The sequence below is a fragment of the Ovis aries genome, chromosome 1, assembly GCF_016772045.2.
Source record: "Ovis aries strain OAR_USU_Benz2616 breed Rambouillet chromosome 1, ARS-UI_Ramb_v3.0, whole genome shotgun sequence".
Lineage (NCBI taxonomy): Eukaryota > Metazoa > Chordata > Mammalia > Artiodactyla > Bovidae > Ovis > Ovis aries.
Genome location: NC_056054.1, coordinates 141,491,013 through 141,515,776, shown reverse-complemented (window position 1 = coordinate 141,515,776; position 24,764 = coordinate 141,491,013). Strand labels below are relative to the sequence as shown.

Here is a 24,764-nt window from a genome sequence, read left to right as displayed (position 1 = left end):
CCACTTCAGTATTCTTGCCTGGGAAATCCCATGGACAGAGGAATTTGATTCATGGATTTACAAAAGAGTTGGACAAGACTTAGTGGTCAAGCAACAACAGCTATGTATAAACGTCAGGTGGTTACAAAGAAGAATGTTCTACAAAGAAGAGAGTAAGCTGAAGATTGCGCAGGAAACATTAGGCCATTCTATGTTAGATACTCAGGCAGGGGCTGTTAGATACCCCCTGTCAGGGGCTGCTTATTCAAAGAGCAGAAGTAGGGGACCAAGATAAGAACACGTGTAGGGAAAAAGGGTTCCAAGCATGGGAAAAGTGAGAACTGAGAGTTTTCTGTTTGTCTTTCTCCCAATCTTCTTTCCTCTCATCTTCCTTCCTGCCTCCCTGCCTTATTTCCTCCCTCCCTCCCTCTTTTTTCTCTTTCTCCCTCCCTCTTACCTTCCTTCCTTCTCTCCCCTTTTCTTCCTCTTCCTTTTCTCCTCCTTTTCCTTCCTTGCTTCCCTCATTACTTTCCTGTCTGCCTGCCTTCGTTCTCTTCTTCTTCCTCCTCTTTCATTTCTTGCTTGCTTTCCTTCTTTCCAGCCTCCCTGTCTCCATCTGTCCTTCCCTCCTTCTTTATTTTCTTTGCTTCTCTCCTTTCTTTTCCTTCCTTTTGTAAAGTTATAACTATTTATTGTTTATTAAAGTTGTAGATAAACTTTTACCAGCCCATCTCTGAGAAGACACTTGAAGTTCTTTACAGCAGTCCAAGTGTTAGACGATGATGGCTTAGACCAGAGTGGTAGTGAATGAGGAGATAGGAAGTGGTCAACTTTTGCAAGCAATCTTCAGAGGAAGTACAAACAAGCAGCTTTACTCCATGATTGAGAAAATGCTGCACCAAGGGTGCTTTCTAGGTTTTTAACCTAAGTAATTGATAGTGTAGCTGCCATTGATTGAAATGGCAATGACTTCAAGAACAGTTTTGGGAGTGAGTGTCAAGAATTTTGTTCTGTACATATAATGATTGGGATGTTTATTTGGCCTATCCAAATGGAGATGTCTTGTAGACATTTGAATACTGGAGTCTGGCACTCAGGGAAGAAGTCTGGATTAGTGATATCAGTTTGAGTATCATTTCTAAAGAGAATGGTAACCACCTGTTCTTCATAATTTAAATGGGAACTATTGGCACATCAGGGTTTCAAGGTTTTCATGGAGAGTAGAGAAGCCATGTTATTACATGGCTGTTGCATCTTGTTGAGACTGCCGAGTCAAGTGTTCTCTTAGTACATTTTTTTAAATAATATAATTTCTGTGACTAAGTAAAATTTGCCATGAATTTATTAAAGCCCTGTTTGTTGTTTCCCCAGTTTTATTTCACACTTATGCTTCTTCGAACCAATCAGCTACAGTCATCATTTCTCAAAAATCTGGATCTAGGACTCAGAGCTGCCTGCATCAGAATTAAATGGTTGTATTTTAAAATGTAGAATCCTGCACTCAAATACTTAATCATATTAGTCTGGTGACCCAGGAATCTACATGATTATTAACATGTGCATGAACATTTAGCCACTTCTGCTATGGTGTATAAAGTATATTATCTTTTTTTAAATCTTTTTTTTTAGATTCTTTCATTTTAAAAAGTTTTTAATGATTGTGTATACTGCATACGTAGTTAAACCTGCCAACTCATATTCCAAGTTGCTTAGATTAGAATAGAATTGATTTTAATCAGAAAGATGAAATCATTAGTTGAGCGACATAATGATGAAACTAATTTATCATTCCTTTTTTTTCTTTCAAACAGTATAGTTTCAGGGCATACAGCAAATTTAGGGGGAACTTTCCAGGTGGCACGGGGCTTCCCTGGTGGCTCAGAGGTTAAAGCGTCTGCCTGGAATGCAGGAGACCCGGGTTCGATCCCCGGGTCAGGAAGATCCCCTGGAGAAGGCAATGGCACCCCACTCCAGTCCTCTTGCCTGGAGAATCCCATGGAAGCAGGAGCCTGGTAGGCCACAGTCCATGGGGTCGCAAAGAGTCTGACACGACTGAGTGACTTTACTTTCACTTTCCAGGTGGCACAGTGGTAAAGTATCCACCTGCCAATGAAAGTGACTTAGGAGAAACATGTTTGATCCCTGGGTCAGGAAGATCCCCTGGAGGAGGAAATAGCAACCCACTCCAGTATTTTTGCCTGGAGAATCCCACGGACAGAGGAGCCTGGAGGGCTACAATCCATGGGGTCATGAAGAGTTGGCATGACTGAGCGACTGAAGATGCAGGGACACAGATTTAGGATATACTGTTCCAATAGAAAAACTTGGTTTTGATGGTGGATATTGAATTGCTTTGGTAATCTAAAATGTTTGCTAAGTATTTCTGATTCTCCCTTGCTCTGGGCATGTAATAGAAATGTGTTGCATTTCCTAGTCCTCTAGTGATTTAAGTGGGCACAGAAAAGGAGGAGAGGCCAATAAGTACTGTTCCTGGGGCCAGAACATTTAATTATCCGTGTTCCTTCATCTTACATCTTTCTCTGTACTTGAGATGGAGGCTGCCCTATTATCCTACTTTGCTGAGTTTTTGCAATGAACAGAGCTCCTCTGCCCATCTGCAATAACACTTAGGGTGAATCAGAAGTGCAGCTTTGCAATTTTAAGCTACTAGGATGGGGACTGGTTATTACTGTAGCACAATCTACTTTCTCTAGCAGAACTGAGTTACTTGGGCCTGAGTTATCTCCCTTTCAAAAGGCTCATATTGTGAATTGACTGAATCAATTTATGTTACCTCATTCTTCAACAAATGTCAGTTCAGTTCAGTTCAGTTACTCAGCCATGCCTGACTCTTTGCGACTCAATAGACTGCAGCACATCAGCCTTCCCTGTCCATCACCGACTCCCAGAGCTTGCTCAAACTCATGTCCATTGACCCGGTGAACCCATCTAACCATCTCAGCCTATGTCATCCCCTTACCTGCCTTCAAGCTTTCCCTGCATCAGGGTCTATTCCAGTGAGTCAGTTCTTTGCATCAGGTGGCCAAAGTATTGTCACAAATGTCAGGAATTGTGTCAATATACATCTCTTCTCATTTAACCTTGCTACTAGACAGAATATTAAAAAGCAGAAACACTGCTTTACCAACAAAAGTCTGTCTATTCAAAGCTATGTTTTTTATAGTAGTCATGTGTGGATGTGAGAGTTGGACTATAAAGAAAACTGAGTGCTGAAGAATTGATGCTTTTGAACTGTGGTGTTGGAGAAGACTCTTGAGAGTCCCGTGGACTGCAAGGAGATCCAACCAGTCCATCCTAAAGGAGATCAGGCCTGAATATTCACTGGAAGGACTGATGCTGAAGCTGAAACTCCAATACTTTGGCCACTTGATATGAAGAACTGACTCATTTGAAAAGACCCTGTTGCTGGGAAAGATTGCAGATGGGAGGAGAAGGGGATGACAGAGGATGAGATGGTTGGATGGCATCACCAAAGCGATGGACATGAGTTTGAGTAAGCTCCAGGTGTTGGTGATGGACAAGGAAGCCTGGTGTTTTGCAGTCCATGGGGTCACAGATAGTCAGACACGACTGAGCAACTGAACTAAACTGGACCAGACAGTTTGTTTAAAAAACAAACAAAAAGCAAAATAAGTTGCACACCAACTTCTGAAAATGTACACAATTATATTACCTTCAGGTACAGTGAGACTTCCCTGGTGGCTCAAACGTTAAGGAGTCTGCGTATAACACGGGAGACCCCAGTTCAATCCCTGCACTGGGAAGATCCTCTGGAGAAGGAAATGGCAACCCACTCCAGTATTCTTGCCTGGAAAATCCAATGGATGGAGGAGCCTGCCAGGCTGCAGTCAACTGGGGTCCCAAAGAGTCAGACACGACTGAGTGACATCACTTCAGGTACAAAATCTGTCAAACAGCTCATTCCAATAATCTGGCGGTGGTGTCCTCTTCTCCTTACAGCATGTCATTCAGCACTTAGTAGGAAAGGTTCACTGATGAACTGGTGGTCAGGAGAATGAGCCTTGTGGTAATACCAGGTGAAGGAGTCTCCTTCTAAGTGAAGGGATGGGTCATAAATTAAGTAAAATTCTATATCTAGAGTTTCAAGATATTAGCCTCTTAGCCTTCAGTTCAGCTGCTCAGTCATGTCCGACTCTTTGTGACTGCATGAACCACAGCATGCCAGGCTTCCCTGTCCATCACCAACTCCCAGAGTCTACCCAAACTCATGTCCATTGAGTGATGCCATCCAACCATCTTATCCTCTGTCATCCCCTTCTCCTGCCCTCAATCTTTCCCAGCATCCGGGTCTTTTCCAATGAGTCAGCTCTCTGCATCAGGTGGCCAAAGTATTGGAGTTTCAGCCTCAACATCAGTCCTTCCAATGAACTCTCAGGACTGATCTCCTTTAGGATGGACTGGTTGGATCTCCTTGCAGTCCAAGGGACTCTCAAGAGTCTTCCCAAACACTACCATTCAAAAGCATCAATTTTTCGGTACTCAGCCTTCTTTATAGTCTAACTCTCACACTGACACATGACTGCTGGAAAAAACATAGCCTCGACTAGACGGACCTTTGTTGACAAAGTAACGTCTCTGCTTTTGAATATGCTGTCTAGGTTGGTCATAACTTTCCTTCCAAGGAGTAAACATCTTTTAATTTCATGGTTACAGTCACCATCTGCAGTGATTTTGAAGCCCCCAAAAATAAAGTCAGCCACTGTTTCCACTCTTTCCCCATCTATTTATCATGAAGTGATGGGACCGGGTACCATGATCTTCGTTTTCTGAATATTGAGTTTTAAGCCAACTTTTTCACTCTCCTCTTTCACTTTCATCAAGAGGCTTTTTAGTTCCTCTTCACTTTCTGCCATAAGGGTGGTGCCATCTGCATATCTGAGGTTATTGATATTTCTCCTGGCAATCTTGATTCCAGCTTGTGCTTCTTCCAGCCCAGCATTTCTCATGATGTACTCTGCATATATACTGGCACTTTTGTACTTTGTTTGCACAATGGGGAGATGTGTGCGTACTCAGTCGCTTCAGTCATGTCCAGCTGTGTGTGACCCTATGGACTGTAGCCCGCCAGGCTCCTCTGTCCATGGAATTCTCCAGTCAAGAATACTGGAGTGGGTTGCCTTTTCCAGTTCCAGAGGATCTTCCCAACCCAGGGATCAAACCTGTGAGGTCTCCTGCATCTTCTGCATCTCAGGCAAATTCTTAACCACTGAGTCACCTGGGAAATCCAGTGGGGAGATGCTCACCCAGTATTTCTAGCCAGATCACATGTTGATCACCATTGTCTCCCCAGTGAAAAACTGTCACCGCTCTTTGTAAATCACCAACCTCTCATGTAAAATTTACAGAGCAATATTTGGAAATTCACTGGGGTGCAAACAGATGGCTGTATAAAGAAGATGTGATACATATACACAATGTAATATTACTCAGCCATAAAATGGAGTATAATTGGTTCACTTATAGAGATGTGGATGGACCTAGAGTCTATCATACAGAGTGAAGTAAGTCAGAAATAGAAAAAATGGATCATATATCATTGCATGTGTGTAGAATCTAGAAAAATGGTACAAGTGAACCTGTTTCTAGGGCAAGAATAGAGACTGAGATGAAGAGAATAGACGTGTAGACACAGCAGGGGAAGGGAAAGATAGGGTGAGTTGGAAGGTTAGGATTGATCTATATATACACCCCTGTGTGTAAAATAGATAACTAGTGGGAACTTGCTGTATAGCATGGAAGCTCAGCTCAGTGCTCTGAGATGACCTGGAAGGGTGGGATGGGTGGGGGTGGAGGTAGGTCCCAGAGATGGGGGATATATGTATACATATAACTGACTCTCTTCATTGTACAAGGCTTCCCTGGTGGCTCAGAATCCACCTGCAATGCAGGAAACCCAGGTTCAATCCCTGGGATCAGGAAGATACTCTCGAGAAGGGGAACGGCAACTTACTCCAGTATTCTTGTCCAGAATTTCATGGACAGAGGAGCCTGGTGGGCTACAGTGCAGTGGTTCACAAAGACTCAGACACAACTGAGCAACTAACGCTATCATTTCATTGTAGAGCAGAAACTAACACAACATTGTACAATTATATATCAATAAAATAATAAGGTAAATTACAGGCACTAACAGAATTAATTATGGATTTTAGGCTTTTTTCCCCCCTATGTTCTACTAAAAGTACAAAAAACAAAGCTGACCAGAAGCTTACACTATTTAACTTAAGAAATATGAATCTATTGGTACATGATATTTAAAACTTCAGACTCTCTCAGTATTTTTCTTATTCATGTTGGTTCCAAATACATAAAGAGTTATTTGTAGTTATTTAAATGAAAAATGTATATTTAAACTGTTTGCATATTGTGTAGAGTTTTTTAAACAGAAAACAGTCTATATTAACTTAAAATATTGAAACATTCAGTTATAAGTTTTGATTCTGCTGTCTTCTTTCTGCATACTCATGGTCTGGAAAGGAGACTAGCCTTCCTTAATGTTTTAGTTTCCAAATACTTTGCCAATTATGAATGAACTAGGTCAAAAGAGTAAAACATTCTTTCTACAGACTACATGAATATTCCGCTGTTTGAAAAACTGGACTAGCCCATCAATCATGTTGTTAATATTGTAGATTCTCACAGAGTTGAAATACAGCCTGTAAAACCTCATCTGTAAGCATGTGTTTTCCAAAATCTTCACCTCATTTAAAGTTATTTTAGTTACTGCTAGGGATAAACAATTTCTGGATGCCTATGACAGCAAATAGTATTGGTAGAAAGTTAATTATAAATAGAGTATATAAAATGACATTTTAAAACATTTCTAAAAAACAGAATAGTTTTAAATATTTAAATTTTAGATATTATACTTAGTTATGATTATCTATTTTAAAAGTAAGATTTAAAAATAAAGCTGTATTTAAAAAGTAGCATTCTACTAATAACCCCTGTAACTCAAAAATATTTTAATATAAAATTAGAAATATTAAACAACTTAATTGGTGGTGTTTTATAGATTCACCATATGACAATCTTTTGTCTGTAAAATATTTGTGATATTTTAGAAACAACGATAGCAATAAAAATACCAAGAGTGCAATTTGACTTTGAAGCCAATTTATATAAACTTAACTTTGGCTGGATATGTTTAATATTTTTACTAATGTTAATCCCTGTGAATTTTGATATTTGGAAGTCTTATACTTTCAAATTTAGAAGGCAGACCTACAATGGATTATATTGATTATTCCTAGCAACATACTTTGTTGATAACATTATTGTGCAGTAATTTTTAGGGAATCCAAGAGGAAGGCTATTTTTACTACAGGGAACATGGTTCCAACTAACAGTATGTAAACTGCCATATTTAAATTTTTTAGACTCCCATTTTAAAAAGGACATTTTGGTTTTAGGATTTTTTTAATAAATGTAAATTGATCACTTTGAATGTATGTTAGTTCATGGAAATTTTTTAAATTTCAGCTTTGTTGAGTTATAATTAACATAAAACTATAAGATATTTAAGATAAATATTGTGGTGATTAGCTATGTGTATACATTGTGAAAAGATTCCTCTCATCTAATTGATAAATGCATCCATCAGCTTACATGTTTATCTCATATTTAATTTATTTTTGGTGAGAACACTTAAATTGTACTCTCTTAGCATAGTTCATGGAAATTTTTAACATAGACCCTATCTTGATATATTTATTTTCTTTTCAGATTATTTATCATTAAAATGGCATTGTTATGTGATGACTCAGAAGTTAACAGTAAGTCTTAACTATCTGAAAGAAGTGTCATTTTAATATTGTACTATAACAAGTCATACCATATGTGGTAATTTTTTTCCCGTCTAATTTTGTATGTTAGTGTAAAGCATAGAATGTGACCAGAACTCTTAGACCTCAAAGTATATTTTTCTGTGAAGCCAAAATATTTTTACTAAACTATCCTAGTCAATAATTTTATATTTGGCAAGTATTAGTGCAGTCCTGTTTTTGAGAAAAGTCAACGAAAGTATTTCCCTTCTAATTCAATATCCTTTTTATCTGAAACCATTTTTCCTTTTGGTGCAAATACTTACAAAGTCAGTATTTTGACAGTAACGATATATTCTGTTATTTATTTTTTTTTTCTGTGCTGAAAATAGTTAATGATTAGGCTGGACTTAAGCATCTGTCAGCCAGAAGACCTACTTATTAAACTGAATGAAATAGGTGTGATTAAAAATCCTTTCTTTTTTTATTGAGTTATATGACCCTGGTTAGCTATACATTTATATCTAATATTTATATATTACTGTTGCTGTTTCAAATTATTAATCTTCATGTTTTTAATAAACTATTTTGATCTCCCATATGTTTTCTTCTGAAATGGATATACACCATATAAATTGTAATGGACTGGAGAAATTCTTTTGCTTTTTCTCATGATTCAATAGAATAATTTTAAATATCTGTTCTGGCAAAACTGTCAAACAAGACTTTAATGAAGTGCAATTTTAATGTAACAGATTTTCTTTCTCTCCTGACATTAAGATATACTTTTTGCTTATAACATTTCTTAACCAAAGACAGTTGATACAAAAAAATACTTATGATAGACTCAGAAATAAACTACAGAAAAATAGTGTTAAATTAAAAACAGTTGGTGAATTAAAGTATATGAATATTCACATAGAAATACACACACATAGAGATTATCTGTATATATATATATAATTATATATCATTGTATATTTTGCAGATATGTAAGTATGTATTATATGAATATAAAATGATATATCATTGCCTTAAATAAATTATGTAAGTATATATGTAAATTATATAAGTATATATATTTAAATTTATATAATTATGTAAGTATATAATTGTTGAAGCAGTATGTTAAAACTGAAAACAGATTCTTGTAATAGAAAGCTACTTACCCCTTCCTTCTCTTAATCCCCTCCTCTTTCCGAGGCAGCCAATGCCAAAGTTGCCATGTGCTCCTCAACCTCATTTTTTGTGAGCTTCTCTAAGCTCAGAAAGCACAGTTGCACGTTTTTATGTCTTTTTGTCAAAAAGATTTTTTTGTTTGCTTTTATAAACAAACTACCAAGAATATTTCTCTTTAGCTTATTTTTTAATAGTTGTCCCTTCATGGTAATATGGGTAATATTCCACACTATGGAGCACTGACTTTTAATTAAAGAAAATAAAAATCTGGATGTTTAGTGTCCTCCCTCTATCACAGCCCTAGATTAGAAGGCACAGATTGTGCTATAAAAGGCAAATCTCACTGATACTTTAACTCCAACATAAGTATTCAAGACTTGAGGCCTATATTAGAATTGGATATCAAGATTTAAGAAAGAGTGAAAGAAAATGAAGATGCTCAGTCGTGTCTGACACTTTGCAACTCCGTGGACTGTAGCCTATGAGGCTCTTCTGTCCATGGGATTCTCCAGGCAAGATGATTGGAGTGGGTTGCTATTTCTTTCTCCAGGGGATCTTCCCAATCCAGGGATTGAACCCAGGTCTCCTGCATTGCAGGCGGACACTTTACTCTCTGAGCCCACTAGATCACATGCAGATCAGTGAGTTCCTGTGCTGAGCTGCATGTGATCTAGCGGTATTCACCACCAACAATATGTGATGCACAAAACAGAATACATGCTTCTTTGCTTCAATGTAATGGTTGCATTCATCAGGTATGACATTTGATGAAAACAAAAACCACAGTATAAAAATGTGATTTAGTATAAATGAATGAGTTTAGCGGATGGATTTGCTAATTGTTCTAATGTTCCACTGATGGTTTAAAATATTTCAGGAATTCTCTTTAGACCAAGATTAGACATAATGTGGAGAGAAAAAATGCATTAAGCCATTTTTGTTGCTGTTTTGTCACTAAGTGGTGTCCAACACTTTTGCAACCCCATGGACTGTAACCCACCAGGCTCCTCTGTCTGTGGAATTTCCCAGGCAAGAATACTAAAGTGGGTTGCCATTTCCTACTCCAGGGGATCTTCCCAGCCAGGAATCAAACCTGTGTCTCCTACATTGGCAAGGAGGTTCTTTACCACTGAGCCACCAGGGAAGCACCCTAAATTAAGCCAAGGACTTATACCAATAAATTTATTCTAAAAAAATAACCATACTAATTGTATTTGAGAGTAAACAACTTTACTTGTACAAAACATAATTAGCAATTTTGTTTATAATGGTACAAGTCACCTGAAAGCTAGCTAGCTAGCTAGATATAATACATATTCATCATTTTTATATGTTACATGTCTGCTGATAATATTGATGTTATACTACTGTTAAGTCTATTAGATATTTATGTATTTCAGATACTATACTGACATGGATATAAATTTATATATAAAACTCATACAGGTTATTCTGTAACATCTCATGGAAAACTTGAATGAACTCTTTGGCCTAACCAATATTATACTCAATACACTGATATGTACATCTGACTTTTGCCCCTTTAAATTTTATATAGAAAAGATACTTTACTTTACAAAATTAAAATATTAACACAACAGTATTCCAAAGCTAGATTGTGCTTTTAAGAAGTTTCTTACTAAGTTTTTACAAGTCTCTGTGTAGGGGTATGTTGTATGTGTGAGTGTGTGTTTCACATTGAACTTAGATTTGGAGTTAGCAGTGTGCATCAGATCATTTTAGCCTAACCAACTGTGAAGAGAAAATTATTGAGTGATGCAATTTAATCCATCAGTGTTCACTGAGCACTTACTATGCACTAGGTAATCTTCTAAGCGGTAGAGGTATAGTAGTGAACACAGTTCCAACAAGTATGACTTTTACATTCTAGCACTTATGGTGGGGCAGAAGGGAGGCAGGCATGAAACCAACAAGCAAAAAAAAAAAAAAAATATATATATATATATATATATATATACTGTTTGTTTTTTTAAATTTTTTTAAACCTACTTAGAAAGTCATTACACCCACCCAAATTTTTTAAATGCATCATCCTTGCATGTATGAACAATGTAAGGCAAATCCCAAATCTAGTATGTTTCCATCTTTTGTACAGTGTTATCCACTTTATTTTTTTAATATAAATTTATTTATTTTAATTGGAGGCTAATTAATTTGCAATATTGTATTGGTTTTGCCATATATCAGTGTGAATCCGCCACAGGTGTACACGTGTTCCCCACCTGAACCCCCCTCCTACCTCCCTCCCCATACCATCCCTCTGGGTCATCCCAGTGCACCAACCCCGAGATCCTGTATCATGCATTGACCCTCTGGAGATTCATTTCACATATGATATTATATATGTTTCAATGCCATTCTCCCAAATCATCCCACCCTCGCCTTCTCCCACAGAGTCCAAAAGACTGTTCTATATATCTGTGTCTCTTTTGCTGTCTTGCATACAGGGTTATTGTTACCATCTTTCTAAATTCCATATATATGAGTTATTATACTGTATTAGTGTTTTCCTTTCTGGCTTACTTCTCTCTGTATAATCAGCTCCAGTTTCATCTACTTCATTAGAACTGATTCAAATGTATTCTTTTTAATGGCTGAGTAATACTCCATTGTGTACCACTGCTTTCTTATCCATTCATCTGCTGATGGACATCTAGGTTGCTTCTATGTCCTGACTATTATAAACAGTGTTGCAATGAACATTGGAGTACACGTGTCTCTTTCAATTCTGGTTTCCTCGGTGTGTATGCCCAGCAGTGGGATTGCTGGGTCATATGACAGTTCTATTCCAGTTTTTTAAGGAATCTCCACACCGTTCTTCATAGTGGCTGTACTAGTTTGCATTCCCACCAACAGTGTAAAAGGTTTACCTTTTCTCCACTCCCTCTCCAGCATTTATTGCTTATGGACGTTTAGATAGCAGCCATTCTGACTGGTGTGAAATGGTACCTCACTGTGGTTTTGATTTGCATTCCTCTGATAATAAGTGATGTTGAGCATCTTTTCATGTGTTTGTTAGCCATCTGTATGTCTTCTTTGGAGAAATGTCTGTTTATTTCTTTGGCCCATTTTTTTATTGGGTCATTAATTTTTTTGGAATTGAGCTGCATAAGTTGCTTGTATATTTTTGAGATTAATTATTTGTCAGTTGCTTCATTTGCTATTATTTTTTCCCATTCAGAATGCTGTCTTTTCACCTTGCTTATAGTTTCCTTTGTTGTGAAGAAGCTTCTAATATTAATTAGGTCCCATTTGTTTATTTTTGCTTTCATTTCCAGTATTCTGGGAGGTGGGTCATAGAGGATCCTGCTGTGATTTATGTCAGAGAGTGTTTTGCCTATATTCTCCTCTAACAGTTTTATAGTTTTGTGTTACATTTAGATCTTTAATCCATTTTGAGTTTATTTTTGTGTATGGTGTTAAAAAGTGTTCTAGTTTCATTCCTTTACAAGGGGTTGACCAGTTTTCCCAGCATGACTTGTTAAAGAAATTGTCTTTAATCCATTGTATATTCTTGCCTCCTTTGTCAAAGATAAGATGTCCATAGGTATGTGGATTTATCTCTGGGCTTTCTATTTTGTTCCATTGATCTATATTTCTGTCTTTGTGTCAGTACCATACTGTCTTGATGACTGCGGCTTTGTAGTAGAGCCTGAAGTTAGGCAGGTTGATTCTTCCGGTTGCATTCTTCTTTGTCAAGATTGCTTTGCTGTTCAAGGTTTTTTGTATTTCCATACAAATTGTGAAATTATTTGTTCTAGCTCTGTGAAAAATACTGTTGGTAGCTTGACAGGGATTGCATTGAATCTGTAGATTGCTTTGGGTAGTATACTCATTTTCACTATATTGATTCTTCCGATCCATGAACACGGTATATTTCTCCATCTATTAGTGTCCTCTTTGATTTACTGTTTTTAATAGTGTCAAATAATGTGAAGAAAAATAACATTGGGTGGGAGGTTAAAAGGAGAATATCTTCTCTTTTATGTTGGGGAAGGCTTTTCTGCATTGGTAGCATCAAGGGGAGACTTGGAAAAGTGAAGCAGTATGCTTACCATGAGTTATCTGGGAAGAACCTCACAGGCCAAGGGAAGAGCCAGAATCAAGACTCCAGGAGGCAAGACTGTTTTGGGAGAACACTTTCTCCAAGGAGAGTGTGCGTATTTGAGCAATGCCAACACATCTTATGTGTTGGGGCCAAGTAATGGAAGCTCCTGTTGGTGTGTTAAGAATATTGGATTTTTTTTTTTCTATGTCACATGGGAAGCCATTCTGATCAGAGATGTGAATTGATTTCCATTTTTCAGAATGTGCTTTGCTCTGTAAAGAATAGCCTGAGAGAAATATGGGAAGTCATTTAAGCACTTTTAAGTACTTTGAAAGAGGGAACTTGTATCTCCTGGGATATCTTAAGCAGAATGATTTAAATACTATGATGTTTAGTTTATATTTTATTTTCATCTTTATAAAAGAATAGAATAATATGTTTACATCTTTTAAAGCAATATTGGCATATAGTGAGTTCTATATAAAACCTATTATCTTAATCCCCTTTGTCATCATTATTACTGGCATGAACAAAAGGCATAATAGATGCCCCTAGGGAAAATCATAGTCCCCTCAAATTTTTTTACAAGTATGATCTTCTATTCCTTGCTGAAATCAAACATAAAGGATTTTGGAGTGTACTATATCACACAGAATTGTTTAAGAATAACATGTGTAACAACTAATAGTTTATTCTTCTGAGCTTACTTCATAAATTATAAACAAACCTAATTTTTAAAAATAACAGCTAAAATAAATCTGCTTACATTATTTACACTTTAAAAACTGAGTCCCAATCAAACTTACCCCTCCTCATTTATGTGAAAATTTTGTCTGAAAGCCTAAATATGTACATTCATTCCAAGTTGCCTTTTTTGAACACTTGTTGATCCTTTCTTATGACTATCTTTTGTGTACTGATGGTTTGTATATTTTTCCACTATTAATCCTAAATTGATGTAGATCACACACACACACACACACACACACACACATGTTCACAAATTGAATAACATTAACTATACTTAACCTATGACTTAGCATATGGAGAGAGGCATGTTATCAAAAGTAGTATTTTTTCTTCTTTGGTTTATTCTTTAGTTTCCTGAGGACTACTTTTTTAACAAAAGGTACACAGATCAGTTTTTTGTGGTTTTAAAAATTTTTGTGTGTAATTTTTGTTTGTTTGTATTGTTCTTTGTGCTTTGTTTTGATTTTTTGTTTGTTTTAGCCTGGCAGAATGATGAATAGTGTTAATTTTAGCTTGAGTTCTAAATACTGATTGATATTTTAAGACATACACCTTTGATATTATAACAAAATAAACAAACAAAAGCACATCATTAAGCCAAATGGACAAATTCTGATACAGATAAATGTTCCAGTTTTCTGAACTAGGTCTGGCAACCTAATTTATATACTTTAGAAATTTAAGTATATTTACCTGTCTAGGGCTTTCCAGGTGGCGCTAGTGAGTAAAGAACCTGCCTGTCAATTCAGGTTAGACATAAGAGATGGGTTTGATCCCTGGGTCGGGAAGATTCCCTGGAGGAGGGCACAGCAATCCACCCCAGTATTCTTGCATGGAAAATCCCATGGACAGAAGAGCCTGGCAGGCTGAAGTCCTTAGGGTCTCACAGAGTCAGACACAACTGAAGCAATTTAGCACATGAGGTGTGTAAATAAACTGTATAACTTAAATATAGCCCACATTTTGTACATTAAACTAGAAAAAAAGGAAACATGGGACAAATAATACCATAAAAGATATTAATAATACTCAAAATATAAAATTACTCCATGTGTATTTGTCTTTTAGTAAAAATTACCAGTTTCATGATATATAAATTTGCACATCTAAAGCTAAATCTGAAATATTCTAACAATGAAATTCAATCTGGTCTCAGCTAACTTACATATGATTAACTAATAAAAGTTGACACTGAGCTCATTTTGTATTTTAAATATAAAACATATGTTGCACAAGTTAAATTGACATATGTCAAACACCTTCAAAATGTATGTATCAATATTTACATAATATTCTTTCATAAATCTTTATAGAATGATCTTAAAATTAAATCACTGGTCTTCAGAAAGTTAATATGACAATATCCAAACAGAATTGAGATCTCAGACTTAAAACATAAGTTCCAGTCTATTTGCTTTTGGCTCAGCACCAAAGTGCCTCCTGAAAGATGTCACCATAGAAAGCTGTTTGTACAGCCTTTCATTCTGCTCCCAAGCGGGTATACATAGCTCAGCTGATGTCTAGAAGCTGTTCATCTGTGCAAGCAAAGACAAGGCTTTTGCTTTTCTTGCTAATAGTATGGTTTGCCATTGTTTAACCTCTAGATCTTACCCTGGACAGGAGTTTGAGCATCAGTACTCTATCTGGGGAGAAAAGGGGAAGTGTAGGGAGTGGAGAAGGGATAGAGACAGAAAGAAGGAAAGGCTCAAGTGAGCCCCAGCTGGGAGAAAAGAACTAACTTCTTCACCAGGAAGCAATACCCATCTATCTTGTGCTGTGTGTCTGCATGCATCCTAAGTCACTTCGGTCATGTCCAACTCTTTGTGACCCTGTCCATGGGATTTCCCAGGCAAGAATACTGGAGTGGTTTGCCGTGCCCTCCTCCAGGTGATCTTCTGAACCCAAGATCAAACCCATGTCTCTTGTGTCTCTTGCATTGACAGGTGAGTTCTTTACCACAAGCACCACCTGGGAAGCCCAGTTATTCATATCTAGTATTTAAATATAAGATGTTTTTCACACTGCGTAATACCTAAATGTAAACTGATTGTGGTATTCTGGACAACCACAGGAACCAAATTTAAAAAGAAAACTAAAAAATATTTGCCTTTGTCAGACTCTTCTAGACATCCCAGTTTGGTCTTCAAACTGACCTCTTTCTCAGGAATTTTCAAGGATATATCTATCTAGTCTTTTCACTATGTGTTCAGTTCAGTCACTCAGTCACGTCCGACTCTTTGTGACCACATGGACTGGAGCACTAGTTGTTTAAAATCTAACTCCTAGCAGATGCAGCCTCACTCTTCTAAGAGGCAAGGAAACAGTCTAGAAGAAAGGAGTGAGTGAGTGGAAGTCGATCAGTCATGTCCAACTCCGTGCGACCCTGTGAACTGTAGCCTGCCCATGTAGTCCATGGGATTCTCCAAGCAAGAATACTGGAGTGGGTAGCCATCCCCTTCTCCAGAGGATGTTCCTGACCCAGGGATCAAACCTGCCTCTCCCTCATTGTGGGCAGATTCTATACTGTCTAAGACACCAGGGAAGCCCAGTCTAGAGCAAGGCTCCACACCAACAGGGCAGGCCCTTCTGAGAACTGTCTGATCTCATTCAGAAAACATAAAATAATTGGCAGTCAGCATTAGAAACTTGTATAAAAACTTGACAGAATGATTTTGTGTCCAATGCAAATAATAGCATACACATATTTTAATATTTTATAATTTAATTTTTCCAGTTATTCATTTTTATTTTTTCAAGACTATCAAGGAAACCAATCATCTGGCTCTTCACACAGTTACTTAGAGAAGCACTTTCAGTTTAACACAAACCATTATTATAGGACAAATCTGAACAATAGTAAAGCCTATTCTATTCTAGTCCCTTGAAATATCAGGGCTAAAAGGAGGCTGCATAATGTTATCCCCAAAGGACTTTATCTTTTGATTAATAAACTTCTTCCTTTCTTTGGGCTAATTGTTTAATATTTATGTGAAAACATTCTGAATGCAAGGAATCATGTTTAAACACTCATTAGAATGTCAATAGAAGTGCATTTATAAAATCCTCTTATCACTTTAAAACCATTTTTTTCTCACTGTCATTGTTTAACTTCATAGTATGGTATTTGCATATGATGCTCTTCAAATATTTATTAGCAAAAAAACAATAAATATGAATCTATCAACCCAATATGTAATTTATCATGAAACTCTTTAATTTCTGTATTTAAAAATTATATACACATATAGCCTTTGATAGAGAAAAAAGAGAAAACTCTCCTTAAAAACTAGAAGAATTAAATGATTTATTGACAGTTATGCTAACAAGGTACCCTATTTTAGCAACCACTTGTCTATTTTCAAACACCAGTAGAAATCATTCAAAATAGCTGATTATTACAGCAAGGCATAAGCGATATGAAAACAAGACTGCTTTTAATCTTGAAAAGCAAGCGTAACGAAATTTAAGCATAGATGTCAATAGAGAAAAAATATTCTCTGTTTTGCCACTAAGTCATTGCTCCCATAGTAAGCCCAGCAATTCACAAAACCTTCACACAAAGAGTCATTGTGTGCTGTACATGCGGCAAGCTGGCAGTTGCTTCATAAAATGTATTATTAAATTGCTGTTACTGCCATCTAGTGGAAAGAAATAATCCATGTCACTATGTCACTAGTTAAGCCCTAAAGTTCTAGGGGGAAAGGGAAAACCACCATTTGGATTTGTATATATCCTAAGAAGTAAAACAGCAAACTGGAAGATAGGACTGCATGAATATTGCAACATAGTAGACACATATTAACTGAATAAGTTAGAGGTTTAAGGAAAGAAAAAAAATAGTGAGAAGGGATGCATATATCTGTAAGATTAATTTTGGAGCCAAAATTATTAAATGTTATTTTTCACTGGATGCAATGAGATGATCTGAACTGGAGCATCTTTATTGCTTGTACACTTATTTTCTTATTTTGCATATGCTCTTTAAGTCTTACAAATTGAAAAAGAGAAGAGCTTTGTTCTTCTCAAACTTTCAGTTACCAAGAAAGTATCTGGAAATCTTGTTACCATGTTACAATGCAGATTCAGACTCAGACATGAAAAAAAGGAAAAAAAAAACAAACATTAAAAAACTAAGATGAGGGAATCTAGTCCCATCACTCCATGGCAAATAGAAGGTGAAAAATTGGAAGCAGTGAGAGATTTTATTTTCTTGGGCTCCAAAATCACTGTGGATGGTAACTGCAACCATGGAACTAGAAGAGGCTTGACAGTGAAAGTGAAGTCGCTCGGTCGTGTCCGACTCTTTGCGACCCCATGGACACCAGGCTCCTCCATCCATGGGATTTTCTAGGCAAGAGTACTGGGTTGCCATTTCCTTCTCCAGAGAATCTTCCCGAACCAGGGATCGAATCCAAGTCTCCCACATTGCAGAGAGACGCTTTACCATCTGAGCCACCAGGGAAGTCTTTACTCCAGTGAGAACTGGACATGGAACAAGAAACAGGTTCCAAATTGGGAAAGTTGTACATCAAATCTGTATACTGTCACCTTGCTTATTTAAATTATATGCAGAGTACATCATTTGAAATGCCAGGGTGGATGAAGCACAAACTGGAATCAAGACTGCTGAGAGAAGTATCAATAACCTCATATTTGCAGATGACACCACCCTTACGGCAAAAAGTAAAGAGGAGCTAAAGAGCCTCTTGATGAAAATGAAAAAGGAAAGTGAAAAAGCTGGCTTAAAACTAAACATTCACAAAATGAAGATCATGGCATCCAGTGCCATCACTTCAAGGCAAATAAGAAAGCTGAGCGCTGAAGAATTGTTGAGTTTGAACTGTGGTATTGGAGAAGACTCTTGAGAGTCCTTGGACTGCAAGGAGATCATACCAGTCAATCCTAAAGGAAATCAACCCTAAATATTCATTGGAAGGACTAATGCTGAAGCTGAAGCTACAGTACTTTGGCCACCTGATGTGAAGAACTGATTCACTGGAAACGACCTTGATGCTGGGAAAGATTGAAGGCAGGAAGAGAAGGGGGCGATAGAGGATGAGATGGCTGGATGGCATCATTGACTCAATGGATATGTAAAATAAAAAGCAGTCATACTAGCATCCCACGTTTCTCATAAGGAATAAATGAGTTACAGATAATCTCATCATGAGCTATAGGATATTGCCCTTTTTATAGATGAAATACAGCATCCAAAATTTTATATGCAGGCACGCGTGTGTGCATTCTCAGTCGCTTAGTCGTGTCGGACTCTATGACCCCATGGACTGTGGCTTGTCAGGCTCCTCTGTTTATGGAATTTTCTAAGCAAGAGTATTTGCTCCTCTAGGTGATTTTCCTGACCTGGGGATCAAATCAGCATTTCCTGCATTGGCAGGTGCTTTCTTTGCCACTGAACCACCTGGAAGACCCTACAGTTTTATATAGTTAAAAATAAATGTTGCTAATCTATTTTATGTATAGTAGTTTGTATCTGTTAGTCATATATTACCCCTCCCGTCCTTTGGTAACAATAAACTACTGTTCTATGTCTGTGAGTCTGTTGTGTATATAGTGAGATTAGCAACAAGGATTTACTATGTAGCATGGGAAATTATAGTCAATAGGGTGTAATAATTATAATAAAATGAAATCTGCAAAAAATGGAATTACTATGTTGTACTCCTAAAATTTATGCAATATTACAGATAACTTTGAGGGTGCTGAGCTTAGTTGTTCGGTCGTGTCTGATTCTTTGTGACCCCATGGGCTGTAGCCTGCCAGGGTCCTCTGTCCATGGGGATTCTCCAGGCAAGAATACTGGAGTGGACTTCCATGCCCTCCTCCAGGGGATCTTCCCAACCTAGGAATAGAACCCAGGTTTCCCGCATTGCAGGTGGAATTAAAAAAAAACATACAAAAACTAAATGTATAAATTATGTAACATAGTATCTAGCACCTAGTCGCCAATAAATGTTAGTATCACCATGTCACAGAATATATTTAGGGACACTTGAATGTATTCACACCTTAAAAAGTTTCATACAATGAAAAGAAAATTTTGAGACTTCTATAAAGGAAACCTGATATAAATCTGTAAAAGGTGTTACCTTTAGGTTTCATCCAAGGATAACAAAAATATGAAATTTGAGAATTATTCTGTAAAAAAAATCCAGTTGGTTATGGGAAACAGAAAGAATTGCTCTAGATAAAGAAATATTGAGATTATTTACTTTGGTCTCTTTGTATTACCTGAAACTAAGTCTAGAATGAAAGATAATGCATTTATTTTTAGACCAGTTTAGATTCACAGAAAAATTGGAAGGAAGATGTAGAATTTTCCCCTATGCCTCCTGCCCTCACACGTGCATAGCCTCCCCCCTTTCCAGTACCCCCGTCAGAGTGGTACATTTGCTGTGAAGCCTGCATTGTCATATCATTAGAAAAACAAAGCCGATAGTTTATATTAGTGTCTACTGTTGGTGCTGTGCATTCTGTGGGTTTGGACGAACATATGATGACGTTAATCTACCATTATGGTATCATGCAGAATCATTTCACTGCTCTAAAAACCCTTGTGCTCCACATATTCAGTCCTTCCAGTCTCTTAACTCCTGGCAATCATTGATCTCTTTCCTTTCTGTGTAGTTTTGCCTTCTCCAGAATGTCATATATGCAGTTGGAGTCTTACAGTATATAGCCTTTTTAGATGGGCCTCTTACATGTACATCTTACAAATTTACATCTAAGTTTCTTCCATTTTTTTCATGACTTGATAATGCATTTCTTTTTAGCACTGAATAATAATCTATTGGCTGGATGTACCATAGTTTACTTATTGGATAATGCGTTTTTATTCAGCATCAAATTCACATCATGAAGCATGAATGCATAAAGTGTGAGGATATAGAAGGACAGAGATTTAATATTTAAATTTAATCTTTATAAACCTATTGTGTAGAAAATAGGCTATGATGATACCTATTGTTTTCTAAATTACTAGAGAAAAACATATTTTATGTACCTGAATCCTCTGTCATGTTTTTCTTATGCTGTAAATATTTTACATGATTTAATAAGATGTTACACTCCTTAGTTGTATGCTGAGTTATATCAATATGTGATAAATAATTCATATTTATAAAGTTTTATTCCAAAATTAAGATTTTAGCATTGTGATTGGGTAAAAGGATAGTAACTTTCATCCATTTAGATGAAAAACAGTTCTACTTTCTTTTGAGCAAGTTTAATGACATTGCTTATATGAGTAGAGATTTCCTAATTCCAATTCCAACCCTCAAGTTTTATGATTGCCTGAAGTTTGTTTATTTTGGCTTTTATAAAGTACTATTGGTAAACCACAGAGAAGCATGTAAAGGAGTAAATAAAATTTTGAACTGTCAGAGCAAGATATTATTAACTTAAATTGATGCTAATAAACATTGATTTATTAGTTAGTGTTAGTTGCTCAGTCATGTCTGACTCCTTGTGACCCCGTGGACTGCAGCCCACCAGGCTCCTTTCTCCATGAGATTTTCCAGGCAAGGATACTGGAGTGGGTTGCCATTTCCTTCTCCAGGGGCCTTCCCAACCCAGGGATCAAACCTAGGTCTCCTACACTGCAGGCAGATGCTTTACTGACTGAGCTACAAGGGATGCTAATTAGTACTGATTTATATGTGCTATTAAACGGGAGAAAACATATTTTATATTCTTTCTGAAAATTCCTCCTTTCTCTAGAATTTGAGAATTTGAAATACTTTCAACCTTTTAATGTATATAAAAGATGAATTATAAACCAGTTTCATAATGAAAGTAATTTCTATTACCGTGGAGTTTGAAGACTAATGTTCTAAGTTGCAAAGATAGTGGCATGAAGAATTGAAGCCAGTGTAATCTATTCAGGGTGAGCCTCCTAATACACTTAAAGGATTAAATCATTAGACGATATTAATTGGATGATGAAATTCAAGTGGATGTTATATAAAGAGATCAGGGAATTACTGAATTCTGTTCCATGAAGATGCAAAACCAGTGTTCTGTTGTAGCAGATAAGTAAATAAGTAACATATTCTGCATACATACACAAAAAATTGAAAGCAGGAACTTGAACAGGTATTTGTTTACCTATGTTCACAGCAGTGTTATTCACAATAGCTAAAAGTGGAAACAACCCAAATATTCATTGATGAAAGTGTGAAAAAACATGTGTTTATGCATATAATGGAGTAGACTTAGAAAGGAATAAAACACTGATACGTGTTATGGATGACATAGCATGGATGATTCTTATTTCATTTTGGTTGTTAAGTTGCTAAGTCAAATCTGACTCTTTACCACTTCATGGACTATACCACACCAAGCTTTTCTGTCCTCCACTGTCTTGTGGAGTTTGCTCAAATTTACATCCATTGAGTTGGTGCTGCTATCTAATTATCTCATCCTCTGCCACCCCCTTATCCTTTTGCCTTCAATCCTTCCCAGCAGCAGGGTCTTTTTTGCATCAGATGGCCAAAGTATTGGGCTTCCCTGGTAGCTCAACTGGTAAAGAATCCACCTACAATGCAGGAGACCCTGGTTCGATTCGTGGGTCAGGAAGATCCCCTGTAGAAGGGATAGGTGACCCGTTCTAGTATTCATGGGCTTCCCTGGTGGCTCAGACCATAAAAGAGTCCACCTGCAATGCGGGAAACCTGAGTTCGATCCTTGGATTGGGAAGATCCCCTGAAGAGCGTGGCAACCCACTGCAGTATTCTTGCCTGAAGAAGCTTCAGCAACAGTCCTTCCAATGACTACTTAGGGTTGATTTCCTTTAGGATTGACTGCTAAGTGTCTTCTCAAGCACCGTAATTGGAAAGCATCAATTCTTTGGAGCTCAGCCTCCTTATTTCACAGGCTAAGTAAAATAAGCCAAACACGGAAGGACAGATATTGTATGATTCAACTTGTTTGAGGAATCTAAGGTAGTCAAATATACAAATAAAGACAGAAAGTAGAATGGTGGTTACTAATGGCTGGAGGAATGAGGAAGTGGGAAGTTATTGTTTAATGGTTACAGAATTTCAGTTTGGGACTATGAAAAAGGCCTGGAGATACACAGGCTGTGTGATGGTTGTACAACAATGTGAATGTACTTGATGCCACTGAACTGTATACTTAAAATGACAAATTTTATTAAATTATGTTTCTTTTAGTAAAATAAAAAAAAATTAAGAAAAGGCTAATAAATTCCCAGGCATTATACTATATATGAAATATTTTAGGAATCATACAATTAATCAAAAAAAGAAAAATGATTAGTCTGTGGTCAGACCTGTACTCCTAGTTTGAGTGGGAGTTTTAAGTTTATCACATCTTAAAGAAGTATTTTTTAAAGAAAGTGGTTTGGTGAGTTACTGAGTCTGATAGGATAAAGAATTATAGTGAATATAATCACACACAAAAAGAAATGTTTAAAGTAAGGTAAGTAAGCATGTATGCGTCCCCTCAGGCAATGTTAATTAGCACTCAGAGTCTTGATATCCTCTTTATAAAATTGGCCATTTTTGGAATTACAGGAGAATTAAAAGCACCTATCATCCTCTTAAATACAGAGCAAGTTCTAAGTGATGGGCGGTTATTATTACTTTTTCTCTGTTGTGATTGCTGTTGCTTGAGCTTTCAAGATGTAGAGTGATAAATTTGATATAAATAACAAAGTTCAAGTAAACAATGTACTATAAATATGTAGAGTATGAAGACATAAAATAGATTAGAAATAAGGGCTAATGCTACAGGGTCACACCTTCCTTTTACCCCCCCTAGTACTATCAGAGAAAGAATAATAATAATAATATTAAAACCAAAGGAGTCTATACAAGAATTTTCAGTTTACTAAATCCTTTAGTATATGGCTTTATTTCACCTTCACATAAACCCATCCAAAATACCTGTGACACAATTTTTAAAAATCCTAAAACAGATATTGTGATTGACGAAGTTACAGTGCCATGACACAGATTTCAAGTCCAGTCCCTTCCTTCATGCTATGCTGAACATCGAAGAGTTAGACAGGGATCGAGTGTAGCACATCTTGTGTTTTCATCATACTGGATTCTTACTCGATGAGTTTATTCAAGAAAACAGTGGTGACAAAGAATATATTAATTCAGAACTTACAGTTTCTTCCATCAGAAATCCTTGGACATAGGTTGAAATCAATTGATAGTCCTACTTTTCTTTGGCAGCCTCAGTTCTGACATTCCTAAGGGGCAAACATCCTAAATTTCTGTAGAAATAATTATAGAGTAATTATAATCTCTAAACAACAAAGAGTATCAGTAATAAAGCTGGTAGCAAAAGTTGAACTGCAAACCTCTTTCAATGTACCATGGACAGACATAACCATGCTTATACAAGTTTTTTATAATCGCCTTTTAAAATTTTTTTCTATGCATATATATTTCCTCATACAAATTTGTTTAGGCAGTTCATTCATTGCCTATCTTCCTATTCCAATTGCCTAAATTTCAGTAGACTTTCTTTTATTTCTACTTAGCAACATTTTGCTTTGTAGAGGTGCAGACAGATATTCACTATCATGGCTCCTTCTAAAATTATCCATGTTTGTTTGCTCAGTGCTCTGGGCTAAAATTCTGATCATCAGCATTACTTCACTTTAGAAAACAGATTGGTTTGGTTTTATGTGGGAACATTGTACAACTGGATTGCTGTGTTAATATACATGCTAGTGAATGATGGTTTAAAGACCACTTTTATTGTGTAAAATTTATTATATTTTATTTTTATACTTCGTTATAGGATTAGAGGGCTTCTCAGTTAGCACTATTGGTTAGGAACCCTCCTACCAATGCAGGAGACATAAGAGATGTGGGTTCAATCCCTTGGTCAGGAAGATCCCCTGGAGGAGAACGCGGCAATCCACTCCAGTATTCTTGTCTGAGTCACATGGACAAAGGAGCCTGGTGGGCTACAGTCCATGGGGT

At 36.7% G+C, this 24,764-nt stretch overlaps 1 protein-coding gene and 1 non-coding gene across 4 annotated transcripts in view; both read left to right on the top strand.

The window, feature by feature from the left end:
* Positions 1 to 24,764, top strand: part of LOC121816219 (uncharacterized) — a 761,897-nt gene that overhangs the window by 365,615 nt on the left and 371,518 nt on the right. The gene's annotated exons all lie outside the window — the stretch shown is intronic.
* Positions 1,847 to 1,919, top strand: TRNAS-GGA (transfer RNA serine (anticodon GGA)). The gene has a single exon. It is a non-coding gene; the product is annotated as a tRNA-Ser (tRNA).